The 11302-nt window shown below is 42.1% G+C and overlaps 1 non-coding gene across 1 annotated transcript; it reads right to left on the reverse strand.

The window, feature by feature from the left end:
- Positions 1-1238: 1238 nt before the first annotated feature.
- Positions 1239-1309, reverse strand: TRNAG-GCC. Its single transcript has one exon. It is a non-coding gene; the product is annotated as a tRNA-Gly (tRNA).
- Positions 1310-11302: the final 9993 nt, after the last annotated feature.

Raw genomic sequence — 11302 nt, forward strand, 5'->3', positions numbered from 1 at the left:
GATCTCATATTTAGACTTAAATGCAAAAAAATAAAAAAAAATTGAAACTGTAATTTTTTCAAATGACAAAAAAAAATGTTTCTTTAAGACACTGGGCGGGACTGACGTTTTGACGTCACTTCCGCCCAGCAGAGCTATGGGGACGGGTGGGGGTGGTTTTTCCCTCACTCGCATTCCCACACAGCCAGCAAGAGGACCCGATCGCCTCCGCCGCTACCGACGGCTCCGGTGAGCGGCGGAGGGCGCGGGAGAGTGGCGGGAGGGGGGGACCCTCTCCCGCCACCGATAACGGTGATCTCGCGGTGAATCCGCCGCGGAGACCGCCGTTATCGTGTACAGGACCGGCCACTGAAGAGATGGATATCTCGGTTGTGGCAGCAGCTGCTGCCGTTACCGAGATATCCATCTTTAAAAAGAGGACGTCTTTTTGACATGGGGCGGTGGTCAAGAGGTTAATATCCATACCAGACCTGAAGGGCCTGGTAATGGAATTTGGGGGGACCCCCACGCTTTTTTTTTTTAATGAATGAATTCTCTCTGAATTGCCAGAGCTGACAATTCATTATAGCCGCAAGTCCGGTTTTAAATGCCTTTTTTTCCTTTCAGAAATTACACTTTGCGCAGGGACAGTTCTATGGATGGGAAACATGCGATATTTCACATGCTAACTTTACACCCCCCCTAGGTACAAAATTTAAAGGAATATTTCACTTTTATTGTTTCACTTTTAGCATTATTAAATTCACTGCTCCCGAAAAAACGTCTGTTTTTAAAACTTTTTTTTGTATTGATACATGTTCCCTGGGACAGGACCCAGGTCCCCAAACACTTTTTAGGACAATAACTTGCATATTAGCCTTTAAAATTAGCACTTTAGATTTCAAATGTTCGAGTCCCATAGACTTTAACGGGGTTCTAAAGTTCACACAAACATTTGGTGTGTTCGCAAGTTCTGTTGCGAACCGAACAGGGGGGTGTTCGGCTCATCCCTACTTACGATGTGCTCTCAAAACCTTCAAAACTACAGTCCAAAATACGGTACTTTTGTTGATTGGCTCCTCCTGTCTCTGCAGACTGAAAGGGCATTGTACTGAGATATGCTCAAAGCTCCTGCCACATGTACAAATTTACCTTTAGGTTTGTTTGTGTATATCTAAGTCAATGAAGGCTTTTTCCTCTACAGTTATCAGCCACGAACTTGAATATTTAGAACTTCAGGAAAAAAGAAAAGTACTCATTGCATTGGCCGGGAATCGAACCCGGGCCTCCCGCGTGGCAGGCGAGAATTCTACCACTGAACCACCAATGCATTTATACCATAAAAGTTGATGTGTGATAATTTGTAAAAATATATAGAATATACAATTTTTTAGGGAACAGTTTTTTTTAAATCCGTCATTAACCACTTTAGCCCAAGAAGATTTTACCCCCTTCCTGACCTGAGCACTTTTTACAAAAAAGTAGCGGTGGAGAAGGTGGCCGTCTGACTGATGCGTTCAGACAATTTTTTTAGTCCGCAGCCCCAAGGTATGATCGGTTCCAGCAGCCATCGCCAGCGTCTGATTTACATGGTGCAGGAATACCTAGGGGCAAGATCAGACTTGGACACCATTCCCACCGAAAATCCTCTGGGTTACTGGGTCTTGAGGATGGATCACTGGCCAGAGCTTGCACAGTATGCAATTGAGCTACTGGCCTGTCCTGCATCCAGCGTTCTTTTGGAACGCACATTCAGTGCTGCTGGAGGCTTTCTAACCGATCACAAGGTGCACTTGTCCACCGACTCAGTCGATCGGCTGACCTTCATAAAAATTAATCAATCTTGGATCACCAGCTACCAAGAACCTGATGCTGATGTTACCGAATAATTTTTTTTGAATGTCAGATCCCTTCAAGACTGCCTATGCTGATGCTGAGTGACTATCCTGTTATGCTGAGTGACTTTTTTTCTTCCTCCTCAATGATCATGCTGATAGCTTGTAAGAACATTTTTGGTTCTGGGCACCACCACCAGTGGCTAAGGCCCAATTTCTCTTCCCCTGTTCAACAGGGGCGTGTAATTAAAATTTTTGCTGCAATACTTTGCAGCAGGGCTCATTCCTGCTCTCCAACCAGAGTTTCTGTGAGGGGTTGCAGTAAGTATTGTGGCACCAGCACCAGTGCCTAAGGCCTATTTTTTTTCTGCCCCTGTTTAACAGGGGCGTGTAATTAAAATTTTTGATGCAATACTTTGCAGCAGGGCTCATTCCTCCGCTCCAACTAGAGTATCTGTGAGGGGTTGCAGTTTTGTGGCACCAGCACCAGTGCCTAAGGCCCATTTTTTTCTGCCCCTGTTTAACAGGGGCGTGTAATTACAATTTTTGATGCAATACTTTGCAGCAGGTCTCATTCCTCCGCTCCAACTAGAGTATCTGTGAGGGGTTGCAGTGTTGTGGCACCAGCACCAGTGCCTAAGGGCTCTTTCACACGGAGCGGACCGTTTTCGGGTCCGCTCCGTGTGTCTCCGTCGGCTCAGCGGGGATCCCCGCTCAGCTGTCGGCGGATAGGGCGGTCCCCGCACACAGTGCAGGGACCACCCTGTCTCTGCTCCGCTGTCCCCTATGGGGAACCTGATGCAGACGGACTGTCTGTCCGTCTGCATCAGTTCCGCTCCGCCGAACGGAAGAAAAATAGGGTTTCTTCCGTTCGGAAAAGCGGAACCCGACTGATGCGGACGCTAGCAGATGCTCCCTAGGGTTTTCCTAGGGAGTGATTATAACTGTTAGGGACATGGCTTACTGTGACACATCACTGATTGCTGCTCCTGATACACTGATGTTTTTTTCCTCTACATCAGCCACAAATGAGAATATTTAGAGCTGCAGGAAAAAAGCAATCATTGCATTGGCCAGGAATCGAACCCGGGCTCTACCACTGAACCACCAATGCATTTATACTCCTGTTAAGATGTGTGATAATTTGTAAAAATATATATAAACATATAACTTTTTAGGTAACATTTTCTTTTAAATCTGTCATTAACCACTTTAGCCCCAGAAGATTTTACCCCCTTCCTGACCAGAGTACCCAAACAAAATTTGCGTCCTTTTTTCCCACAAATAGAGCTTTCTTTTGGTGGTATTTGATCACTTTAAGGGTGAAAGAGGCTAGAGGAGCAGAGTGAGGCAGGGACTGGCAGAGACGCTCTCAGGGGGGACAACAGGATTTGAACTGTTTTGTGTAGTCTATAGTGAACAGGAGCAAGGCTGATGAGTGTTTGAGCGCTACGAGACCACTTTTAATTTAGTGGTCTACTCCCAAGGGTAAGAGGACCGGTTTGTTGTGGTGTTGGTGGAGGATTATCATTTCACCTGCAGTTTTATCACCACTGCGCACCTTAGGGCTCATGCACACTGCAGCAGGCCCAGACCTAGGGTGGCACTTTGCAGGGAGGCGGCACAAAAGCCAGTGTAGTGCAATTCTTATGGGGTGAACTGGGGCAATGTTCAGGAGGCAAATTAGTCTGGCGCCCCCATAAAGTGGCCGCACTGCTGCCTGGCGGTATGGTAATACCGGCTGGTGAGGACGTTTGGACAGACTGCACACTTAATAAATCTGGTCTGGCTGCCGCCGATACTAAGTGTGGCACTGCCTAATGCTCCAACTTCCCTCCTCCGCAGCCTCCTTGGGAGGAAGTTACAATATGTAACTTCCTTCCGGGCTCTGCATCAATAGCGCAGAGAAGAGAGGAGGGAAGCTGGAGCCCCTAGGTATTAAACATCCTTGTCGTTGAGGGAGCATATTGAATTGCATCAGAAACAATTAAGACTTTTAATTGCATATGATGGCAATAATATTTTGGACCTGCTCACCTCATATGTGCTATCACAATATGTCACTGGATTAGTAAGATAACTCCTATCTTATAAGATATTTGATCCAAATATCTTACAAGATAGGAGTAATTTTACTAATCCAGTGACATAAAGCTGCACTGATGGACAGGGCCAGACTGGGAATAAAATCCAGCCCTGGAAATAATTTCATACCAGCACCACAGCATTATTATACCAGTCATTATAACATCATAACTTCATTATTTTCTTCTTCATAAAAGGGAAAACCATGCATTTTAAAGCACACTTGAAGAGTGTATTATATATAGACAGAGCTTTTTTCTCAGAAAATAGGTGCAGGAACTCAACCACGACCCCGTTCAGATTTCATAAACAGTAGAAGGGTCTTAATGGGGCATTACATACCAGGATTGCATTACATACAGAGTGCAGAGTTCAGGGGGGTTACACAAAGAGTGCATAGCTGTCACTTGTAAACACAGAAACCAGACTTCTGCGTTTACAAGTGATTGTGGTGAGCAGGCACCAAAGGGTCTGAGCCAAAGGTGGTGGAACTGAGTTCCCCCAAGTTCCCCCTAAAAAAAGCCCTGTATATAGATAGGAGAGACATGGAATTTACAAACAACACCATTTTTTTACTGGCAAAAATCATGTCATTTACTGGCATAGACAAATTTTTTTATGACACGGCAAAAAGTGCAAATATCATGACGGTCAGATTAATGTAGCGCTCACCCCTGAAGGAGCCGCTGGTAAAAAGATTGGGATGACGTGTTACCTCTGTGAGCGTCTAGGGTAGATGATGAAAGCAGCAATGATGGAATGTCCAAACAGCAGGTGTCTTTTCTTGTGCTTTTATTTTACCCAACACGGTAAACAGTAAAACTTGAGGTAGATAGTAGAGGTGTAAAAGGAGGAGAAATAGCAGATTCAGGCTCAACAGTATGGAAGCAGTCCTGCTTCCAACGACACTTTACTTTTGTCACCACTCCAGCCGGAGTGGGTATAGTGTACCTGGACAGGCCTCTCACACCGACCTGGCAGCCAGAGTATCACTCAGAACCTTGAGGCCTTTTGTTCACAACGTTTGGAGACCCCTGCACTAGAGCAATACAAATCTGACAGAAGTTGAAATCCTTCTTTTTTCTATCCAGAACCAACAATTGGCATTAGATCCGCTTTAAATAGAGTATAAATAAATACATTTTGATTATTTTTGTGTCGCATAGGGACTTACAAACATAGAAACATTTCCCAGTCTGACCAAAAACATCTGGATGGGAAAACATTCTCTATTGTCAGCAGGACCATGATGTGTGATGTGAACGGGCTTCAACCAGTATAAATAAATGTCTCTATCTGAAGTCTCTTTGGTGTTCCTAGATCATTATCTGTTGCCGTATCAGCCCTCTTCTACAGAGGTGTCAGACAGAAGTGTGGAAACTTCCTCATTGTTGTCACCTGGACACACTTCCCAACCACACACTGGCAGTGACACACTTCTGTCTTTTCATATGCGGCTTTTTGATCTTCTCTCCACTTGGTTTTCAGTCCTCACTTAAACCTGTAGAGCACCCTAAAGGACAATGGTCACTTCTTTGTGGATCTTTCCATATGTTTTACTTGTGTACAGCTGATTTACATAGCTGTAATCCTGGGGTCAATCAATAGCTATTTCTATTTTTGGACAATCGATGGACCAAAAGACAATGTAAGATGGTTGGTTGATGAATGCATACCCAGCCATTCACTGATGTCTAAAACCAATATATATTTTTAACAGTTAAAATCGAAGGTCCCTTTCACGTGGTCGGACCATTCAGTCAGTTTTGTCAGCGGACCTGAACGGTCGCTCCATGCAAGCCTATGGAGCGTCAGATGTCATAGGAGACATGTCCGCTGACATCCGACCCGATCAGATCCTCCAAAATCAGACATATGGCAATACGTCACCATCTGTCCATGGCGGATCGGATCGGGTGAGATCTGATGAAAACGGATGGAGAAATTTTGTGTCGTTTTTCTGAGACATATTTGTTACCCCTGAGCCATCATCCAGCTGGTGGAGGAGGATTGATCAGCTGTGACCCCGCTCGGATGGCCCTGCTGGTGGAGTGACCGGATTATCCCTTGGAATCACCACGACCACGAGGGAATGACTTTGGCTGGGTGTAAGCTACAGGCTATACTGGTCTGTGCAGCTGGTAAGCGCACACTTTTTTCGGTGGTGGATTTATGGTGTTTTGAGAGTCACATGAAGTTTGATATATTCACATATTGATTCACTTTCCTATTTGGGTTTTTCCTGCAAAGAAATTTGTATCTCCGATTCACTTGGATTTCTTTTGTGCAAAAGACCTTGTGCCTTGAATATTCTTTTTTTCATGATTTTAACACAGGACTATTTTTCATCTGTTTGGAATCACTTATATTTCATTATTTGGACTTCCTTTTTTATTCACAGGTTTTATTCACAATTTATTTATATCACATGTATATGTGTGGGGATTTAATTATCCATTTATCTATTGATCCATTTATGTGTCAGGTATTCACTATCATTTATTAATTAATTAGAGCGCAACTATTATTTCTTTTTCTTTTTAATAATAATTTGTTGCCTCTTGGAAGACGTCCCGTCTGACGAAAAGTGCATGGCGCATGTCATCTGGAGTTAGTGGGTTGTTTATGTTATGCCTTTGGCCTTTGTTGTTTGAGAGTTTAATCTAGCTACTTTTAAATTAAATGGTTAAAAGGTACTTCTCTATTGGCATCTTTTTGCTCTTTCTATGTGAGTTGAATGACACTTGAGGGTTGATTTACTAAAGGGAAATACACTCTGCACTACAGAGTGAAAGTGCACTTGAAAGTGCAGTCGCTGTAGATCGCTATAGATCTGAGGGGAAGCTCTGAAATTAGGGGAAGCTCTGCTTATTTTATCATCTAATCATGTGCAAGGAAAAATGCTGTTTTTTTATTCTCCTTGCATGTCCCCCTCGGATCTACAGCGACTGCACTTCCAAGTGCACTTTCAAGTGCACTTGCAGTGCACTTGTAGTCATTATGGACCCTATTGTCTTTAGTAAATAACCCCTTTGGTGTACGAGGAAGCATCCTTTAGAAAGGTTCCGAGTCGTCTGTATAAAAACTGAAATGGCAGAGGTTCTCTTGGACTAAGGCATACATGTATATGGTGGTTATCATCTGTCCATCCATCCTGGGTTTTATTCCGTAAAAAAAAAATTTCAGACCTCCCTATATTTAGAGTCAAATATGTTTTTATTGTATTCAACAGAATAAGGTGACACAAGTAACAATCAGATGTTCAATACAGAAGGCATTACAATGCATATAGTACACTGTAGAAAATGGTCCCAGTGGAAGACCTTCCTATATTTAAAGTCTAATGGCGCGTACAGACGATCGGAATTTCCGACAACAAAACCGTGGATTTTTTTCCGACAGAATGTCTCTCAAATTTTTCTTGGCAGAAATTCCGACAGAAAAATTCCAATGGAGCCTACACACGGTCGGAATTTCCCGACCAAAAGCTCACATCGGACTTTTCTTGTCGGAATTTCCGATCGTGTGTATGCGGCATTCGATCTACTGTATTATGCTAATAACTACTGATCCATCTAAACAGGGAGTCCAAAGAGGAGTGTTTAAAGAGTAAAATTTGTAATCCTTTCAACACTAATCACATAAAAAGTTTTTTTTTTCCATGGTCTGTACTGTCACAGATTTGAGGGATCTGGGGACTTTACAACTTTGTTTAGAGGCACCAAAAAGCAACAGGATAGGTATGTTTCTAAAGTGTGTCTTTTCTGTGCTCACACTTCCCTTTGATTGCCTCATTACCATTTAGAGGTGACATTATCTCCGTAATTCGAGGGTCCTTGTTATGTTCACACAAAGCTATGGGAAATGCTCAGCTCAACAGTTCCCATTCACTATGATTCTGAAGGGGTGTTGAGGAGAATGTAGATTGTTTATGGCTCTAATTTGACACATGCAAGTTTAGGGTAGACAGTGGTTCACATTATGGCCAAATAATTGTGGACACCTGATAATCATATCGTATATGAGCTTATTGAACAATCCTTCCCAAAATCATGAGCATTAATATGGATTCCTGCTATAATACCCTCCACTCTTCTGGCAAGGCTTTACACAAGAATTTGGAATGTGTTTGTGAGGATATGTACCCATTTAGGCAAAAGAACATATCAGCCCTCTTCTACAGAAGTGTCAGACAACAGTGTGGACACTTCCTCATTGTTGTCACCTGGACACACTTCCAACCACACTCTGGCAGTGACACACTTCTGTCTTTTTCATATGCGGCTGTTTGATCTTCTATCCACTTGGTTTTTGGTTCTCACCTAAACCTGTAGAGCACCTTAAAGGACAATGGTCACTTCTTTGTTAATATTTCCATATGTTTTACATGTGTATGGCTGTAATACTGGGGTCAATCAATAGCTCTTTCTATTTGTGCACAATCGATGGACCAAAAGACAATGTAAGAAAGTTGGTTGATGAATGCATACCCATCCATTCACTGATGTCTAAAACCAATATATATTTTTAACAGTTAAAGCCTATCTAACACAGAGTCTACTATACCCCTAAAACATGTTTAAGCTTGGTTGGAGACAAGATGACGAGTGCCCCAGGTGCAAGGCGACAGGAGATTTCATCCACATGATGTGGAGATGCCTGAAACTATTCAGATATTGGGTCTAGATATTGGGTCTAGATAATAGATATAATAAACAAAACCTTCTGGACTACATTAGAACCAGAGGCTAAGACATGTCTGCTAGGAAGTATGGAGAAATTTAGAGCCGGGATTGGCACCATTGAAGAAGTGCTGAGATGCCTATTCCAAGCAAAGAAATAAATCGCACAGAATTGGTAGGCACAGACCCCCCCCAGGCAGTTGGAAATTGGGTTGAAACCATAATACAACAGTCTGAAGGGAGAACGTGGCATTTACTGGACGTGGCAACTACAAGAAGGTTGTGAGGATGTGGAGGCCTTGGTTGGACGTGATGAGCTTCCCCTTGTGAGGAGATGGTGGGGGGCACACTCTCGCTCTCCACCACCTCCCCACTTTCTCTCCTGCTTCCTTTGTGATTCATTTTCTTCCTTTCTTTCCCTAATTTTTCTTATTCTTTTCTTCTTTCCTTTTTCTTTTCCTTCCTCTCCTTTTATCGCATTTATGCCCCCTCTTAGTAGAGGGATAATGGACTTGCACGCAAAACCAATGTCTGGTGGGTGTAGGGGAGGCGGGGTGGGAGGGTATGGGGTGGGAGGGGGACGGGTGGGAAAGTAAAGCAACAAATGCCTTATGTAATGTAAGTTACTATACAATGTTTTATGGCAAATGTTTTGGTAATGGAGAAAACAATAAAGAGTATTGCATTTAAAAATAAGCCTATCTAAATCCAAATGTAATAAATTGAAGCTTAGATGTGTTGACTGTATCATTTTCTATTTATTTTTAGGTCTTTTTACCTTTATTTTCTGATGATCATGCCAGTACCACACTTCCTGTCCTAGGGTGATAATGCTCACTCATTGTACTGTATGAGCAGCAGTACCAACCTAGGACAAAAAGTGTGTTAGGAAATATTTTGTGAATTTCCGCTTTAGAAAGTAGTCACTTAAATTCCAATAATAATAATTTGTTGCCTCTTGGAAGGTGTCCCGTCGGACGAAAAGTGCAGGGCGGATGTCATCCGGAGAGTTGGTAGGTAGTTTATGTTATGCTTTTGGCACAGTATACTGTATGAGCTTATAGATATCAGAGCTTTGTGCTGGCTATGTCTATATGGTAATGGTTTTTTGCACAGGGACAAAGTCATGCTGGAACATAAAATAGTTATTCCCCATTTATTGACACAACCATGAAAGTGCACAATTGTGTAAAATGTGAACATTTGTGTAAAATGAGAACATTTGGTGAACATTTCCTAATCCAACTAAAATTAGCTGGATCAGGAGACAATGTGATGTCTGCGAGGTACCCATGGACATGACTACCAAGAATCATTGAAGGAAGTAGTGGAACATCAATATAACCGTCAATTAACTAGTATATCATTCTTATGGGACAGAACCATCAAAACCCACCATATCTTCAATATAAGTGTAACTTTTCAAATTGTGGAACAAACCACAGCACTCTAAAGAAAAGGATTTTAGGGGTGGGTGGTCTCTCAGAAGAACATTAATACCCTTTACTAATACAATCTTCTTTATTCCATAAATCTCTAAAATTAAGGGGGTACATAGACCCCAACTTAAAAGAGCTTCACAATCAACATAAGAGATATTACAGAACATCAAACCCCATCCAACATACTTAGAGACAATGATATCTTTATCCCACATTTCCAATGTGGTGCCGATTAAATGGCTACTCAATATTAATGAATAATCCACCGGCAAGATGCATTTCACCCAGATGGACTTCTTCAGGTGTAAAGAGAGTGTGTGTCCTGATAATTCTCATGGAATCCAAAAATCCAATCACCCACAGCAACTGAGACCAGACTTGTGATGGAAACAGTCCCAGCCACAACAGTATTAAATCGCTTGATAATTGCAATCAATTTGATTGAGGGTCCCAAATGGAAAACACAAAATCATGCACATCAGATAAACATTATGGCTTACACCTCCAAATTTCCTGTTGTTTTTCCTCTGTCTTATCACTAAAGTGAATGTAGCGTGGTCTGAGGGGTGACACCAAATCTTTCATGACAGGATTTCTTTACAGGTATTACTTTAAAATTACCAGTCTTTTACACATTCACTAATGAACCAGTACTACTCTTCAATGTAAACTGCTTTGGTAAAACATAAAAAATCTTCAGTTAGAGACACATATAATAACTCAATTTAAAAGGACATTTATCTATCTTTAGGCAACTGAAAGTCAGTAACAAAGTATAGCTTATAGCTATTCTAGTCTGCACTGGTCTAAACTACAACAAGAAACTAACAAGTGTGAAGTATTTAACCATAAACCATTCCCGATGCTCTGCTTGGACTCTCCATGTCCGGGGGCTGGAGACTCGAGTCCTTCCCACAGGCTTGTGTAAAAATTGTAAAGAACTTCAAATAATAGAGATGCTGTGAATTTAATTTGTTGATGGTGCAATTATTTAGAAGTGTGTCCATTGGAAAGACACACTTTTAGAGAGACAAATGTCTTGTTACCTTTTGGTGTAGGGAACAAAGGCTTTTCAGTCTTCCAGTCCTTTAACTTTGTCACATTCCTAAATTAAGGTAGAGTACAGCTACAGTATATGTTTGGCCAGCAGATTTCTTTTGTTGATTGGTGGGGTCTACAAACAGATAATATGTACCATAACTGGGCAGATTGAAACATTTGTATATACTGTAGGTATGTCCTACACAATCATGGCAGACATCCCCTAGCTGATTGGGTT

The sequence above is a fragment of the Rana temporaria genome, chromosome 3 (assembly GCF_905171775.1).
Source record: "Rana temporaria chromosome 3, aRanTem1.1, whole genome shotgun sequence".
In the NCBI taxonomy this organism is placed as follows: domain Eukaryota; kingdom Metazoa; phylum Chordata; class Amphibia; order Anura; family Ranidae; genus Rana; species Rana temporaria.